Below are 18841 nucleotides of genomic sequence, written 5' to 3'. Positions count from 1 at the left end.
GCAAAGTCAGAGACTAAAGGGTCGCTGAAAGGAATTAGAGTCGCGACTTGGTCAATAGAGTCGTGGTACTAATAGAAGTGAAAGGCAAACTCCAGGAGGTCCACACATAGGCGGGCCGTGACCTAGGTTTAGAGGGTTGCGACGCCTGGAGGGTTAATCAGACTTTGAAGGGCTAAAAAAAGACACGGGCCGCAACCTAGGAAAGGCCAAGTCGCGGCTCGCATATGAAAAAAAAATGGATTCGTGATTTTTTTTAGTATAAATTAAAACATTATGTTTTAATTAGGGTTAGGTTAGGTTTTAATTACGAGTTTAAAGATTAATTTTGACTCTGAGATTAGTTTTTCTACACTTTCATATTTTTTATTTCTTCTTCAAGTCTTTGAATTTTATGTTTCTAAATTATTATTTTGTTGATTTATTCATGTCCGCTATGAACTAAACACTTTTATCTAGGGTTTAATGTAGTCACTTGGATTTCTATTTAATCTTATTATGATGTTCTATTGATTATTCTTCTTTATTCTATTCTATATAATGTTTGCTTAATGCTAGTAAAAACCTGATCAATATTTGCTTGATTTATGGTTTTGATTCAAAATTCGAAAGATGAGAATTGAATATGTTATCGTTATATAGAAATAGGTTACATATTGGATGAAAGTACTTGTATGGCTTGTGTAGTAATTAAGTTTCTATGCTTAATGCCTGCTATATGTTTAAGTTTATCACAAAGATGTAGAAAACCTGCGTATAGGATGAGATCTTATATCTTGAAAAAGAATAAGAATCGATTTATGTTAACCTCTATTAGAATAGGAAGACAGAAATTTAGAACTGATTAATAAAATTAGTCGAATGAAAAGTTGATGAAGTTAATACCCTAGGTCTTTTTATTATTGATTTTCATCTCTTGATTAGTTATTTTTTTCCATAGTTATTTAAAATTTTGTAATTAGAATGATTCATCTAAATTTTGTTTGCCAAATAGAAATTAAAGAATGATTATTGGTAATTGGTCAATAGTCCTTGTGGGATCGATACTTTATTTACTATCTATATTACTTGAATCGATTACGTGGACTTGTGTATCATATTTTACAGATCAATTTTTTGGCGTCGTTGCCGGGGACTTAATATCCAATATCAAAATTAATTGTTTTTTGTTATAATTTGGTTTAAACTCATTTGGATCAAGGTTGTATTTTGTTTTAGGAAATATTGGTATATGCGAGGAAGTAGACAAAAGGAGTTCATACCGGTAGATCTTGAAATTGAAAGAACGTGTAGAAAGAATCGAAAGATAAAGAAAAGGCTAGATTTTTCCATGGCTGCAAATTAAGGGAATACAGTAAATCATGCAGCCAATGATGTTGAAGGGGCAGTGGCTACTAAGGTCCTTGCTGATCAAGGGTCTAGAAGATTAAGAGATTATGTACTCCCAATTGTTACGGGAGTGCATTCATGCATCAGACCTCCAACAATTACTGCGAATAATTTTGAGATTAAGCCAGTGATTCTGCAAACGGTCCAATCTACTATTCAGTTTGGAGGCTTGCCTACAGAGGACCCTAACTTACACATAGCTAATTTCTTAGAGCTTTGTGCGACCTTTAAGATGAATGGGGTGAGCAATGACGCAATAAGGTTGAGGTTGTTTCCATTTTCACTAAGGAACCGATGGTTGATTTCCCTAGACACAAACTCTATTACCACATGGGAGGAGCTTGCTCAAAAGTTCCTTGCAAAATTCTTTCCTCCATCCAAGGATGCACGATTGAGAGGGGAGATTAATAATTTCTGTCAGATGGAGAGAGAGTCACTGTATGATACATGGGAGAGATTTAAAGATTTGTTAAGAAAGTGCCATCATCATGAGATTGAAAATTTGATTTTAGTCCATAATTTTACAATGGGTTAGGCGGTACTACTCGCACTATATCAGGAAGGGCATTTATGAGCAAGAGTGCCAACGAAGCTTATGATCTATTAGAGGAGATGGCCATGAACAATTACCAATGGCCTACATAGAGGGAAAATACAAAGAAGGTGGATGGGATGATTGAATTAGATGCCATCTCAATGCTTATAGCTTAAGTGGCATCCTTGATGAAACAACTACAATAGACTAACCTCACAGCTCAAGCCATGCAATTACAAAGTGTGTATGAAATGTGTGGGATTGCACATCCACCTAACCAGTGTCCTGCAATGGATTTAAATAATTTTCCTATGGAACAAGTTCAAGCCATAAGAAATAGCCAAAGGCCATCCAATAACCCATATTCCGTGTTCTACAATCAAGGGTGACAGAATCACCCTAACTTGTCTTGGAAAAATAATCAAGGAGCACAACCACCATACCCACAAAATCAGCAACCATATCCACCCCATCAATCAATGTATGGGATAAATCATCGGCCGTATTATGATCCTCGCCAAGCAATGCCACAACACCCACCATTACATCCTCAAGTTAACCCACCAGAAGTACAGTCAGACACGTTGAACCAATTTATGACAGAAACCAGGGCATCTATCTGGAGTTTAGAGACTCAAATGGGGCAGTTGGCTACTTTGATGACAAACCGTGCTCAAGGGAATTTACCAAGCACTATTGTGGTAAACCCAAAAGAACAGTGCAATGCAATATATTTGAGAGTGGCAAGGAGTTAAAAGAGCCAAAAGTGGTTGACAAGGAGAAGGAAGTGAGTGGGTCTAATGTTGCTGAGAATTTAGAAGAGCAATCAGAAATAAGTATAGATCACCATATAAAGATCTCATATCCTTAGAGGCTTCAAATGAATAAGCTTGTTAAGCAGTTTTATCAATTTTTGGATATCTTTCAAAAGCTACACATCAATATTCTGTTTGCTGAGGCAATTGAACAAATGCTAAATTATGTGAAATTTATGAAAGAAATTTTGTCAAAGAAAAGGAAACTAGAGGATTATGAGATAGTAGCACTTACTGAGGACTGCAATTCGATACTTCAAAAGAAGCTACCTCCCAAGCTAAATTATGTGAAATTTATGAAAGAAATTTTGTCAAAGAAAAGGAAACTAGAGGATTATGAGACAGTAGCACTTACTGAGGACTGCAATTCGATACTTCAAAAGAAGCTACCTCCCAAGCTTAAAGATCCTGGTAGTTTCAATATTCCATGCTCTATAAGGGGGTTCAATAGAAATAAAGGCTTTATGTGATTTAGGGGCCAGTGTGAATTTAATGCCTCTATCAATCTTTCAGAAGTTGAATTTGGGAGAAGCTCGGCCTACTACTGGGTCTTTGCAGATGGCAGATAGATTAATCAATTATCCCTGTGGAGTGATTGAGGATGTATTGGTGAAAGTGGATAAATTCATCTTTCCTATGGACTTTATTATTCTAGATATGGAGGAAGATGACAATATTCCAATAATACTTGGAAGACCATATCTGGCTACTGGTAGGGCTTTGATTGATGTACAAAAGGATGAGTTAAAGCTACGAGTGCAAAAAGAGGAGGTAATATTCAATGTTTTTGCAGAAATGGAAATTCCAACTTGTTGTAGAGTTGAAGTGGTAAAATAAGGAGAGAAAAAGTTGGAAGTCTCTAAGCAAAGATCTGTGGTTAAAACTGGAATGTGAAAAGGCATCATTGTTTAAAAAGGTTTTTCAGTGAAAGGATTCGGATGTTACATGAGCGGGGTAAAGTTCCACCAATTTTTAATCACCAGAAACGAGGAACAACTCATGATACTATGGCTCTCAAGGGTGTGAGGGGTGGCCTTGATCCAAGTTGAATATGAAAGAAAACAAGCGTCTGGCTAAATGACATTAATGACAGTGCATTTGGAGGCATTCCAATCTTTTATTTGCATTTTTATTTATTTATTAGTTTTATTTAAGTTTTGGATTATGAACATTTCAATTTTAGTATTTTGTTTATTTGTTTTTATTTGATTTTAATTTCTATTAAATATGAGACTAATTTGAGTTGCAGCGCTACTTTGGGCTCCACAGAATAAACTATTGGATAACCAAAAAATTTTCTTTCCCCATTTTCAATTCACCATCTTGATCCGTATCATTTTAAATAGTCTGAGGTGTCAGGTAAGTTTATTTTCCTTAGCTTTTATTTTAAAATTAGGGACAATGTTTAGGTTAAGTTTGGGCGAAGGAATTTATTGTTTATGTTAAGTTGTGTTTTTCTGTGTTAGTGTGTTTTGTTTAGGTTATTTAGGGTGTTATTTGAATCAAGTTGACAATTATTAGCCAATGATAATATGATTGAATTATGTGCTGTATAAATTGAATGGGAATGAAGCTATACAAATCTGTGTGCTTGGTTGAATATTTCTTACCTTGTTTACATGAGTCCACTTAAATAATTGAGAGCTTAATCATGATTTTTAATCAATTTTGTGTAATTGAAAAAAAAAATTATGCTTCCTGAATGTTGAAAAAAAAAACTTGATCGGTAAAACACCCCAGCAGGGCGAGCTGGAACAAATTCAAGGAGGCAAAATACCCCAGCAAATCCATATGTGCCACGATCAGAGCCTCCGACACTGAGTAATGAATCGGTTCTACCTCCAAGCTAGGAGATCAAGGTAGAACAAAGATGAGATAACCTAGTGCGCCCTGATGGAACGAAGATAGCTTCACCGATAAGACACCATCGTTACAAGTTCGACATCCGACACCACCTATTCCACAAAGGAACGCTCCAGCTCGAGGGTATAGTAGGAGAAATCCTCCTCCCTAAGAAGACATCTATGTCCCACGACCTCATGTTAATAATTCAGGTCCTCGATCCCAGCCACGGGTTGTAATTTTCGCTAACAGAAGTTACTGAACGGAGAGCCAGCGTGGAGGCAAGTTTGAGAGCGACCTGAGGAATCATTTAAGTTCCGCACAAAGTCTTCGTTTCGAACCACATACTGACCTGCGTGACCATGTGAATTCACAAAGGAGGTATCCAGTTCACCATGATGATTTGAGTTATACTCAGCACAGGGGAGATCTTTCTATTGTGTGCGAAAATGGAAATGCCCCACCTAACCGAGCTCAAGCTTAGAGAGAAAACAACTCATCTAACGCATATAATAGGATGGGGGCTGATGATTAGCTCCCAAATAACCTAGAGGCTAAGGATCCAACCCTTGAGCGACTGACCTTGATGGAAGAATAGATGAAGAGGCTATTTTCTGGAAAATGAGTCGATGATTGTTATTCTGATGAGAAGCTCGAGCCTTTTGCTCCAAACATCGCGGCAGATCCATATCGTATTGGCTTCAGGATGTCGACCATGCCTGCATATGATGGAAACACTAACCCATCCAATCACCTCAGGAAATTCAATACGCTAATGATGGCCCACAATGTCAAGTTTGACCTAAGATGTATCTTGTTCCCTGCAACTCTGACCGAACTTGCCAAATTGTGGTTCAATAAGTACAAAAAACATTCAATCACCTAGTGGAAGAAATTGTCTTCCGAATTTAAGCGAGAGTTCTAAGCTTCAAAGGAAACTCGCGTTGAGGCCGATTCGTTGGCTAACATAAAACAACAACCTGGTGAGTCCCTGAAAGCATATCTGAGTAGATTCACCAATGCAGCAGCACGAGCTAAGGATGTTGATGATAGGTCCATGCTCATGGAAATGAGGATGGGGATCACGGTAGGAGTTGATTTATGGCAAGAACTCCAGCGAATTCCTGGCCCAGGCACAGGAATGGGTAAATCTGGAGGAGGCGCAATCTGCTATCACAAGAACCAGCCAGACCCCTCTTCAGCCCGCTGGAGTGATGGCAGATGTTGTTGCTACGGATCAACCTGTTACCCAGAATAAGCAGGTGGGGAACAATAAGAGGAAGGAGGCTGGTGAGGGTGACAAAAATGGAACCAAAAAGAACAAGCTCGGAGAAATATTCAAGCCCATTTACACCAACTATACTGATTTGAATGATACGCTAGAGCATATTTTCCTGTTGAACTCTAATCGCCTTCCATGGAAGAAGCTAGAGTCGTTGAGGCACCAAAGGGCGAAGAGAGCCTGCTAAGTTCTGTCGATATCACAACGACATCGCCCATAACACTAATGATTGCCAACAATTAAAGGACGAGATTGAAACTCTCATCCGAGTTGGACCATTAGCCCAGTACGCCCGAAATTGAGTAGCTCCCAATCAGCCAACTGGGAAAAATACTCATCCAGTTCCAAAAAATATGATCGGCCAACCCCAGGCTCAGACAGACCAGGGGAACAAAGTCGATCCCCCTCCTATAGTAGGAAGGGATATAACCACTATCGTCAGAGGACCCCATTTGTTGGGCACTAGTAATAGGGCCCAAAAAGGTACATACAGGAGCTGAAAAACCCACAACGGTATTGAATTTATCCCAGAGAAAAATTTATCAAAACAACAGTGGTTGGAGAAACAACCAATCATTTTCATGGAAGAGGACACTAGTTGTGTTTAGTTTCTACATAATGATCCGTTGGTGGTAACCGTTCAGCTCACCAATCGAAGGGTATGGAGGATATTGGTTGATAATGGGAGCTAAGTAAATGTGTTATTCAGATCCACCCTAGAAAATATGGGATTGTTCGTAACCGATCTTAAGGCGACCTCAATGACATTGTACGGATTCTCAGAAGTAGGAATGACAGAGATAGGGATGATCAGACTTGTAGTTACGCTAGGGGATGATACGTGAACTACTTCTAAAATACTCGAGTTCATGGTAATCGATTGTCCAACCTCCTACAATGCAATTTTGGGACAACTCGTGCTGATGACTTTTGAGGTTATCACCTCGATTTGACACCTAGGAATGAAGTTCCCCTCAACCTCAGGTATATGTACTGTGAGAGGAGACCAGCTTGCTGCCAGAGAATGCTATAGCATTTCCATGAAGGGAAAATTATAACCCGGACAACAAGAAATGGTCGTTATAGAAGAAGGAGAGGAGCCCCAGGTAATGGAAATTTCCCATGAGGTGGAACAACCTCAGGAAGGAAGTAACGAAGTTGCCCAGGAAGACGACATTGATCCAAGATTAGGCGAAGACAAGTCTGAGATCCAAGCGTTGGAAGAGCTCGATGAAATCAGCATTGACCCAAAAGTACCTTCAACGGTAGTAAAGGTTGGAAAATATCTTGGAGTCAAAAGGAAGAAGAAGCTTGTTGAGTTTCTGAGAAATAACCTGGACTGGTCGCATGAAGATATGGTGGGAATTAGTCTGAATGTAATAATGCATACTCTGAATTTGGACAGGAATGTGTCTGCAAAGGCACAAAAACGAAGGCTTCTGGGGAAAGAACGATCAGAAGCTTTAGAAGAAGAAGTAGCTTGCATAGTTAAGAGTGGATTTATTAGGGAAGCAAAATAGTTGACCTGGGTTGCTAACCTTATTTTGGTCCCAAAACCCAATGGAAAGTGGAGAACTTGCATTGAATTCCCCGATCTCAATAAGGCTTATGCTAAGGATTGTTTTCCACTACCTCAAATCGATCAATTGGTAGATGCAACAGCCAGCCACGAGCTTGTGTCTTTCAGGACACATATTATGGATACAACTAGATTGTGATGAACCCTTTAGACCAAGATCACACTAGCTTCATGACTGAGCATAACGTATACTACTACAAAGTTATGCCATTCGGGCTAAAGAATGCTGGTGTGATGTACCAGTGGCTGGTCAACAAAATGTTTGTTAACCAGATCGGGAGAAATATGGAAATGTATGTCGATGATATGCTTGTTAAATCAAAGACTGATAGTAACAATGTATTCGACATAGAAGAATGTTTTGGCGTGCCAAGGAAATATGACATGAAGCTAAACCCTCAGAAGTGTACCTTTCGTGTTTCATCGGGAAAATTTATGGGCTTCATAGTCATCACAAGGGGGATAGAGGCGAACCCAGAGAAGATCAAGTCATTACTAGAAATTCCTTTGCCTAGGTCACGTAAAAAAGTACAGAGATTAACTGGAAAAGTGGCGACCCTATACCGCTTTGTTTCAAAATCAACTAACAAGTATCTCCTATTTTACAACTTGCTCAAAAGGAACAAAAAGTTTAAGTGGACCAAAGAATGAGAACATGCATTTCAGGATCTGAAAACTCACCTAGCGGAATCCCCCATACTATCAAAACTAGCAGCTAGGGAATGTTTTCTCTTATACCTAGCTGTGACAGAAAATGCGGTCAATGTCGTATTAGTTCCAATATCCATTAATATAAAAACTCGCGTTCTGCTTGATCTTGGCCTCAAGAAAACTCAAGCCATACTTCCATCCACATCTTAACCAATCAACCTTTAAGGTAGGTCTTGCAAAAGCCTGAAACATCAGGATGTCTGCTTAAGTGGGCCATCAAACTCAGCCAGTTTGAGATATTCTATATGCCACGACCAACAATCAAGTGTCAAGCGATCGCTGACTTTGTGGCTGAATGTACAGGTTTTCAGGTTGAGTTAATAAAAGAACCAATGCAAGATTTGTGGAAAAACTTTGTTGATGGATCATCTAACGAGAACGAATCTAGATCTGGGATAATTCTGATCTCACCTGTGGGGCATCGATTCCATACAGCTCTAAGGTTCGAGTTCGAAGCATCCAATAATGAGGCAAAGTATGAAGCTCTATTGGCAGGAATACGGGTGGCAAAAGAATTGAAAGCAAAGGCGGTCCAATGTTATATTGATTTCAAACTCGTATTTAATAAGATATTAGGGGAGTATCAAGCTCGTGGTATCAAAATGGCGGCTTACCTAGCTAAGGTTAAAGATGAGTTTTCTGAGTTTGAGTTCTGCTCCATTGAGCAAGTACCCTGCGAGCAGAATTCCAATGCAGATCCTTTAGCCCAACTTTCCACCACCAAAGAGGCGGATACACTAAACGTAGTCTCATTGGAGTTCCTAGAAAAACCAAGCATAATATAAGAACCAATTGAGGTCGGAGTGATTTCCACAAAAATGACCTGGATAACCACCATAGTGGAATACCTCACAACCGGTAAACTACCAAACAACCAAAAGGATGCAAGAAAATTGATATATCAAGCCCCACTGTATGTTATGGTTGAGGGAATTCTATATCAACTAGGTCATTCACTGTCCCTCCTGCGTTGTGTTCTGCTTGTGGAAGCACAGACTATCCTACATGAGATACATGAAAACTTTTGCAGAGACCACGCTGGGGGGCAAAACTTAGCTCTAAAGATATTGAGACAGGGCTATTTTTGGCCTACACTGAAAAAAGGATTCAGCCTCATACGTACAGAAATGCAACAAGTGCCAATGCTTCACCACAATTGCTCGGGTAGTGCCCATTGAGTTAATCATGATCTCATCCCCCTGACCATTTGCAATATGGGGAATCGACTTGATTGGTTCATTACCAACACAGAAAGGAGGAGTTCACGATGCAGTTGTTGCCATCGACTACTTTACGAAGTGGGTCAAGGTTGAGCCTCTGGTGACCATAACCTCGAAGAGAGTCTTGGATTTCATCGTGAAGAACATCATATGTCATTTTGGGCTCCCGAAGAAGATCGTGTCTGACAACGGAACTCAGTTTGATAGCGATCTCTTCACAAACTCTTGTGAGAAATACAGCATAACCAAGAGTTTCTCTTCAATGGAGAATCTGTAAGCTAATGGACAGGTCGAGGTTGTAAATAAAATCCTAAAGGTAAGCTTAAAGAAGTGACTAGATGAAGCCAAGGGACTATGGCCCGAACAGCTCCCTTAAGTACTTTGCGCCTATAAGACCTCACATCTCTCCTCCATGGGGCACACTCCCCTCTCTTTGACCTTTGGAAGTGAGGCTATGCTCCCAATTGAAGCACTAGTGATGACACATAGACAGAAAACCTTCATTCAAGATCGAAACCATGAATTACTCAACGCATCTCTAGATCTAATCGAGGAAAAGTGGGAAGAGCAAAATTTTCAGGATTGGGTACACACAAGTCAGGGGGCTTCACAAGCCCATGAGAATGGGTTGCAGGCTCACAAGGGTAGCTAAGTTTTCATAAAAAAATTAAATAATAACAAAGAAAAGTAAGGATGCCCGATACCCTCTCCTCTTCTTCTTCTTCTTCTTCTTCTTCTTCTTCTTCTTCTTCACTCTCACTTACTTCCTAACCCTGGCTGCCACCCTCCATCATTTCCACCACCACTCCAAAATGAAGGTCATCGCTTCTAAATCAACCTTATTCCTTCAAATTAGTGGAAATACTGGAATGATACATGAGAATCACCTTGGATAAGTGTGATTTGCAGATGGTATATGGATATGTTATTTACCTTGTATGACTAATTGGAAATTTGGTGCATAATTAGTGTTCTTAATGCTATATTTGCAAAGGAATGTGTCTAATTTAGTGTTGAGAATCCATAGTGTTATACCCCAAAATAAACACGAACTAAATCACTCAGTTCAAAGTATAGCTGGCAAATAAGCCCATGGAGAAAGCGAATAGGAAGAGCATCTAGCTATCTCTTGTGTGAGTAGTTCAAGTAAAACTTGGTAGTACGACAACCAAATAATCTTCAACGTCGCCTATTATTCCAATAACCTAGTTTGAGATGCGTGATGACTAGATCGCCTCCTAGAAACTATGAACGGAGGCTCGTGTCATGTTCCGTTAGCTCTTCAACATCCAGCTCAAGGGAAGTGTTCAGCTCGCGGAAGCCTAATCATGACGCATAATGAAGGATCCCAAAAGACTCGGAGATCCCTTATACGCTCATTAATGCCCAGATTTTATTACACATTTATTACCCAAGATAACGAAAGTAAATTCCATAGGCAATCATATCCCTATGTGAATGGGAGATTATTCCGATTGATTATTTACCATATTTATGCACGCGGTTACCCAAAGCTGTCCAAAAAAACCCTCTATAAATATCAATGGAATGGATAGGAAAAGGGGTTGCTTCTTGATATACAAAAACTCTGCTGAAATTGCAAGAAACAATTTCATCCAGAGCCTAAAAGAGATTAATAAGATTGTCTCGTGGACTAAGTGGATTTTAACCACTGAAGCACATTAAAGTGTGAGTGTTTGAGATAATGTTCATTTGACTAGTTATGGTTTAGAAAGAGAGCACTAATATCTCTGTTGTCATATTTCTTAATCCATTGTTGGTGAAAATTTGTGTCAACAGATTGAAGCTTTCATTGAGAGCATATTAGTGCTTAATCCCCCACGCAAGTTTCACCCAACATTCACCATGGTGGTCACTCGGTCTATGCATGGCAACGACATGGAACAACCTAGTGATCAGGAGGCGCATCACACGGTTGTTCCCGCTGGAAAAGGCCCAAATGCTCAGCATTGTCTTGGAAAGCAACATGTGGGCCAAGACGATACCAGGAGCTCAGCATCACACCCACCAAATCCAAATTCGAGGTACCTGACAACCATCGAGATGGAAAATCCCCAATTAAGGAGCCATCTCACTAGGGCTGACAAGCATATTGAGGAGATCTTGGTTTGATTATCCCCTCCTACAACCGGTGTTAATATCGAAAGGAGGAAAAGTGGATCCCATAGGTCCCACAGGAATAATCGACCCAATCTCAGTCACTCTATAAGAACTACAACTCCAAGTTCCATACCCTCAGAGTGAAATCAACGAAATACTCAACCTACTAACCCTCATAGGAACCATCGGCCCCATGTCAATCGATCGATCATAATTATGACCCCGAGCTTCGTGCCTTCTGAGCAGATTCCACTGAATGTTCAAAACAACCCAACAGAGGGAGCTAGGACCAATTCAAGGAGGCAAAACACCCCAGCAATTCCATTCGTGCCATGACCAGAGCTTCCAACACAGAGAAATGAACCAATTCTACCCCAACCTGGGAGATCGGGGTAGAACAAAGACGAGCTAACCTAGTCACCCCGATGGAGTGAGGATAGCTTCACCAATAAGACACCCGCCGTCGTCGGTTCAACATCTGACACCACCTCGTCCGCAAAGGAACGCTCCAGCTAGAGGGGATAGCAGGAGAAATCCTCCTCCCTCAGAAGACATCTATGTCCCACAGCCTCGTGCTAATAATCCAGGTCCTCAATCCCAGCCACGGGTTGTAAGTTTTGCTGACGGAAGTTACTGGACGGAGAGTTAGTGTGGAGGCACATCAAAGAGCGACTTGAGGAATCATTTGAGTTCTGCACAAAGTGTTTGTTCTGACCCACATCCTGACCTGCATGATCATGTGAATTTACAAAGGAGGTATCCAGTTCACCGTGATGATTTGAATTAAACTTAGTACAGGGGAGATTCGTCTATCGTGCGTGAGAATGGGAATGTCCCACCTAACCGAGCTCAAGCTTGGAGGGAAAACAACCCAATTAACGCGTACAATAGGATGGGGACTGGTGATCAGCTCCCAAATAACTTAGAGGTCAAGGTTCCAACCCTCAAGTGACTGGCCTTGATGTAAGAACAGATGAAGAGGATCTTATCTAGAAAAGGAGTCGATGATTGTGATTTTGATGATGAGCTCGAGCCTTTTGCTCCAAACATCGCACCAGCTACATATCATGTTGGCTTCAGGAAGTCGACCATGCCGCATATGACGAAAACACTGACCCGTCCAATCACCTCGGGAAATTCAATACGCTAATGATGGCCCACAATGTCAAGTTCGACCTAAGATGTATCTTGTTCCCCGCAACTCTGACTTGACCCGCCCGATTGTGGTTCAACAAGTACAAAAAACATTCAATCACCTCATGGAAGAAATTATCTTCTGAATTTATGAGGGCATCCACAATGAAAACCCATATATGAGGGCATATGCCACTTTCTATGGCCGGAAGCCTCTCATTAATGTGTGCTTCTCCATAAAGTCAAGCTGACGACTTTAAATCAAGCGCTTCTTAGGAGGCAGCCCAAGTTTCTAAACTTTTTTTTTAATTTAGTTTTAGTTTAGTTAAGTGTAATGACCCAACTAATTCTAAGACTTTGGACCATTAAAACTACTATACATAGACACTATTTTCAAGAAAACATACATAAGAAACATTCACAACTTTATTAAAAAACTCTAAGGTAAATGTTGAAATACACAAATGCAGGGTATGGGATCCCATTGTTTTAAAAATATATATAACACTTTATACTAAAGGAAATTGTTTACAAAACCAAATGCAGAAAAATACATAAAAACATAATAAAAAGACTAATGTTTACCGAGTCTTTCGGAAACGAATACAAACAGAATAATAAAAAGATAAGAACTGTAGAAGTGCTGAAATGTAACTAAACAAACAGTGTTATTACGTGGTTCAGGCGTTAACAAGCCCTAGTCCACGAGACGATGTTATTATACTTGGAAAGGACTACAGTAAGATGGCTGGTGTACAAGAACTTCACACACTCACAGTGTTTCTCTCGGGTTCTCTTGAAGAAGATGAAGCTAGAGAGATTTTTGTAGAGTTTTTGCTATGTGATCTGTTGGCCGTCCCTCTTCTTGTAAAATGAAGGGGTCTTTATAGCTAGGGTTTTGGATTAGGGTTTTTCTCTACATACATGAGTCTTAATTACACCAGCCATAAATAAGGGATACAATTACTGTAGTAGCATGGCTACAAGACTCTATGTGGGTATATTTACGTGAAAGTATGGGGAACACACAAAGTCAGCCGTCTTTTCCAAGTTGTCAGCGGAACAGTAGGCGAAAAGGTACCCTTAGGCGTGCTGGGATGTGTGCGGCTTTGACCTGTCGGGCGTGTCAGGCGGGATCCTGTGTCAGGTGGATATCATTCCAAATATGCCTCCTCCATGACTCGACTGCTTGGTTTTGTTCCGTGCGAGGCACGGAACTGTTTCCGCGAAGACCACTTGAAGAGCTCCTCCTGGAAGGAGCTTCCCTGAAGGATACCCCTTCGGGAGTCCGAGAGGGTCGACGAGCCTCCGTGTCGTGTTTGCTTGAAAGAGTAATCCGGACACTAAACGGGAGAGGCGAAGCCTTTCTGTCCACCCGCGAGCTCTGGTCACCTACCGCGAAAGACATTGGTAATTCTGCTTCCCCGAGGACATCAATCTAAACGCTATCCGGAAATCTGGATAACATTTACCCCCCAAGGTCACGGAGCTTTGACAGATCCAGGAGCTTGTACAGTCCTCCGGGTATTTCGGTCTCTTAGATTAGGCGAGGGGCCACCTTCTGTGTTCCCGGAAGGGTTCCTTTTTCCCTCCTGAGTGTTAGTATGGAAAAGAAAGGGAATTTCTTCTGTTTGAACTCAAGTACTCAAGTGCGGCAAGGACCACGTGTCATGCTGGGAATGGTTCGGCGACCAAGACGTGTGCGTGAGGCGACTGGTTGAGTATGCGTGCGTCAGTCATCTGAGTAATGATTTGACGGTTTTTAATGGTACTCCGCGCCCGAGGTGGTGTAATGATGGGAAATAAATACTTTATTCCCATCCGAGGAGTCATAAATAGGATCGTCGCTTCATCTCCAGCCGTTGGATCTGATGCACACGGAATGGGAAGATCGGGACCGTCCATTTGAGGAATTCGAAACGACTTCTTCCCTTCTATAAAAACGAGGGAACGGACCTTTCTTCCTCTTTACGCTTTCAAATTCTCTATCTTTCGGATTTTCTGATTTTCAAACCTTCGAACTCTCAGGCGTCCAAGCTTTCATTCCTTGCCACCTCTTTTGGTAAGGGATCTAGAAACTTTTCTTTTGGTTTGGCAGTGGGTTTATTCGCCGAAGTTCAGGGTTTGAACCGCCGTTCGCCTTTGCAGCTTTTACTTCTCGCGATCGTGCTGTGCAGTGATCCCGTTACTCCTTCAACCTCCGACTACCCGAATATCAGTAAGTATTTCTACTTTGCTCTTTCCTCCCAAACCTTAGGTTGTTGGTAGTTGTTAGAGTTGGGGTTTCTGCCATTATCGCTTATGTGCATGCGTGAATAGGGCTTTGGTAGGCATGTGATTGATGTGAGTCGATAACTAGCCTTTTTTTTGCATGCTTTGACGATTTGCGTTTGGAAAGTCGTTCCTTGTTTTGCTGTTTTAGGGCATAAGCATGAACGCCTTTAGGGTGTCTTTCTCTGGAAAAACACTTCTTTTGGTGGGCTTAGGCTCGGAGTCTGAGTCTGGTTCCTTGCTGCCCTTCGGGTGGCATGGTGCCAATCCCTCGGTAAGCTCGGTGGGAGCCTCTCCAAGAAGTTTTCGGGGAGGGTCTCCCCGACGCCTTTGATACCACTAGGGTATGACAAGGGTGCTGACTGCTTAGAGTGTTTTCTTCTTTCTTTCTTTTGTCCAGTGACGAACATCTCAAAGGAACAACTCCTTGCTGTGGGGGAGGTTGATTCTGCCCAGGAGAAGGGTTCCCCTGTCGCTAGTGCAAAGGGGAAAGGAAAGGCGAAAGTGGTCGCGGCTAGCCCACCGACTTCCAATAGTTCAATCTGGGAGATGGACCAAAAGCCGAACCTTTTCAGGAATTATGGCATGCTGGAGCTGTATTCCTCCGAGGCAGGCCTGAAGAACATCCCAGGTCTGATGTGGCACCGTCTGTCGGTGCTGGGCGAGTCGGCTAGCCAGAGTCACGAGGGCTTCGGTGCCTGGAGCTGGGCACACATAGTGTGTGGGGCGCACTTGCCCCTAAGGAGTTACTTTGCCAATTTTTGCGTGAAGGCGGGGATTGCCCCCTTCCAGTTGATTCCTCCCAGCTACAAGCTCCTAGCAGGGTGGTTCATCTTTTGCATGTCCCGGAAACTGGAAGCTCCTACCCCGGAGGAGGTGCTGTACTTCTACGGGTTGAAGTCTCAGCCTATGAGGGGTCATTCAGACAAGGTGGGGTTTTACAGGCTGGAAAGGCACCCGGACGTGATGTGCCCCACCTGTCATACCGCGAGGGTTCCAGACCTCCGGGAGTACTGGTTCCTGACAACTGGCTTTCCGCTGAAGAGGGTGCCAGCCCTATCTTTGGACTTCAAAATCCCTGGTAAGTGCTCCTTCCTCTCCTTTTCAACTTTGTTTCTTTGCGTTTGATTTGCCTTTTGGGAGGATCTCTAATGCTTGTATTTGAATTTTGCAGAAGTCGTTCCGCGGACACCTCGCTGTGCGGAGATGATAAGGAGGTCCAAGTTCTATGAAGGGCTTTTTGAGGAAGAGTTGAAAGTGGAGGGACTTGTGACCTCCGAATCTTTGAGGGAGTATGGGCTACTCGCCTCTTTCCAAAACATCGAGCCAGTGAGTGGCAGGGGGCAAAGTCAGGTGTCTGCCGACATCCGGGAGCAGATTGCCCTGGAGCTGTCCAAGGTGATCAACCAAGCAGCCCGGGACGAGAATACTTTATCTCCTAGTTGGGCGGAGAGGTTCCCCGACCCCCAGCCGGAGGAAGAGGAGATCGAGGCCCGCCACGCCGCGGCTTACCCTAACGAAGGGGCTCCGGGGGCTAGTACCTCCGGGAGAGGTAAGACTAGTTTTCGATTGATCCACACCCCCAGCCTGTCTGAGGTTTCCCGGACCTCTCAGATGGGGTTCGATCCCCGCTTCCTTAGGCTAGATCCGCGTAGGATACCTTTTGACAGATATTGCGATAGGGTAGATGAGATCCTCGGGTGTCTGAGTGATGGTAGTCTGCCAGAAGGTGTCATCATGGTTGACCCTTCTTCCCTCAGCATGTCATTCCCGGACTTCAAGGAGTACGGGAGCTTCCTGGAGCAGGAAGCAGTGTTTTGTTTTGCTCGGGGAAGGCCATCCACATTTCTCGTGCATGGTCGTCCCTTTCAAACTTCTCTTTTTCTTGTTTCTTGTTCCCTGCTGGCGGGCTTGCTTGTGCTTTTATGTTGTTGATTGTCTTGTCTTCCGCTTATCTTCTTTCTCATTGCTTGTTGGTTCGTTAACCTTGCTTTGTACGTTTCTTGCAGAGTATCCAGAAGCCAAGATGTTGGGGAGGGTTACTTTGCTCATTAAGAAGGCTGCCACTAGCCAAGACCCGTCCACGGGGAAAGGACGGAAGACCAAGGCTGGTAGGGGATGTAAAGCTGCCTCCCCCAAGAAGACAAGTGGCGAGGCGCAAGCGTCTCTGAGGGTAGAGAAGTCTCCTGCCGACGGGCCTTCCGAGACTATGATGGTCTCGAGTAGCAGCAGCGACGGGGAAGGGCTTGTGTTCCCCGTGAAGACAACTGGGGTGAGCAAGCGTCCCGGAGAAGATGCTGAGGGCGCTAAGAAGAAACGCCTTAGACACTCTTCTCCTGGTCGAAGGCAACAACAACAGCAACGACAGCAACCACAACCACAACAACAGCAGCAACAAGAACAACAGAGACAATCACCAACGCCACAGCGGCAGCAACTACAACATCCAAACCAGCAGCAGCAACAAGGGCAATTACTTCCGCTGCTGCAGCAACAAAAGCAACAGACCGGGGCCTTAATACCTCGTCTGCCTCCTCCTCCATCCCAAAGGGAGTCCACCCTTTCGGGGTCTCCTTCTTCTCAGCCAACAAATCTTCCTCTGCCTGGCCTGAAGTTCCACTTCCCGCAGAAACCAACCCGTTTCCCCGCTGCCCTCCTGGAGGGTGTAAGACGGGCCGATAATTTTTTGAAGAGACGGTTGGAGGCGGAGAAGGCCATTACCCAGGGAAGGGCAGACAACTTGTCTGCCGTGAAGAGAGTTGAGTTGGCCGAGGGGGTGCGGTCTCTTCACCCGGCTGGAGCGGTTTTGGATGGCCCAGCCTTGGAGAAGAGGCTGGTGCCTAGGCTTGGACGTGCATTGGCGCCGTTCGGAGCAGAGATGATGGAGGACATGGCCCTGAGCTTGTGCGAGCTCAATTCTGAGAAATGGGCCATCAGTAGCAGTAAGGATCCGCTGTTGCTGACACATGCCGTGAAGCAGCAATTGTCCGGGGTAAGCCGTCAGTTGTTGTGTTTTGTGATCATCTGTCTTTTGGTCCAGCTTAACTCATTCTGTTGTCTTTCCTTGCAGGCCTCTATGATCGCGGAATGCTCATTCCGGGAGGTTGGTGCAGTTCTGGTTCAGCTGGAGGAGAGCCAGCTGGCTCGCCAGGCCTTGGAGGCGGAGAAGCAGAAACTGACCCAACAGGCCTTGGAGGCTTCGGAGAAGATTGATCAGGCCCGGCGCACGGCTGAGGAAGAGGCGGACAAGCAATATCTTGCCAAATATCAAGAGTACCGGGCCAAGGCAGAGAATGAGTTTAGACAGCGGTCGGATGGGATGAAGGCCGAAAACTCCAAGCTCCGGGAAGAGCTGTCCCAAGCCAGGGTGGAGAAGGATACCTTGGAAGCCCGCTTGCAATCAAAAAATGATCTCCTCCTTAAGCAGCAAGAGGAATATTCCACTCTTCAGAGTAAGCTGCACGAGGAGGAGCAACTCCATAAGAGGAGCAGGGATCTCGTGTCTATGCTGCAATTGGGGCTCGCCGAGAAGGATAAAGAGATCGGGGCCTTGCAATTCACTGCCAGGGGGCATGTGACCGAGAAGCAATCCGTGCTGAACCAAAATAGGGAGCAGCGCAAGGAGATTGATTCTCTTAAGGGGGAGCGGGATGCCTCCAAGGCCGAGATGGAAAAAGTAAGGGCTCAATTAGCTATCGCGGAGGCACAGCTAGCAACCTCCGAGGCGGAGCGCTTGAAGGAGAAGGAGGATGCTGAGGTGATACTGAACAGGACGATTAATATATCGCATGTGGTCCTCATGCATCAACTCTGGAAAGTGAACCCGGAGGTACTAGGCTATCTGGGAGAGGATGCCGAAGCCATGAGGGAGAAGCTACTCGTATGGGATCAAGGCCCAGAGGCGTACGTCCAAACTTACAATATTGACGAACGTGCTGGAGCCCC

General features: G+C 43.5%; 1 non-coding gene across 1 annotated transcript; it reads right to left on the bottom strand.

Annotated features, from left to right (window-relative positions):
• Positions 1–1774: 1774 nt before the first annotated feature.
• On the bottom strand, positions 1775–1881 carry LOC133780776 (small nucleolar RNA R71). Its single transcript, XR_009869595.1, has one exon. It is a non-coding gene; the product is annotated as a small nucleolar RNA R71 (small nucleolar RNA).
• Positions 1882–18841: the final 16960 nt, after the last annotated feature.

This window comes from Humulus lupulus, chromosome 5, assembly GCF_963169125.1.
Source record: "Humulus lupulus chromosome 5, drHumLupu1.1, whole genome shotgun sequence".
Lineage (NCBI taxonomy): Eukaryota > Viridiplantae > Streptophyta > Magnoliopsida > Rosales > Cannabaceae > Humulus > Humulus lupulus.
The sequence above is the reverse complement of the archived record's forward strand: the minus strand, read 5'-3'. Positions and strand labels throughout refer to the sequence as shown.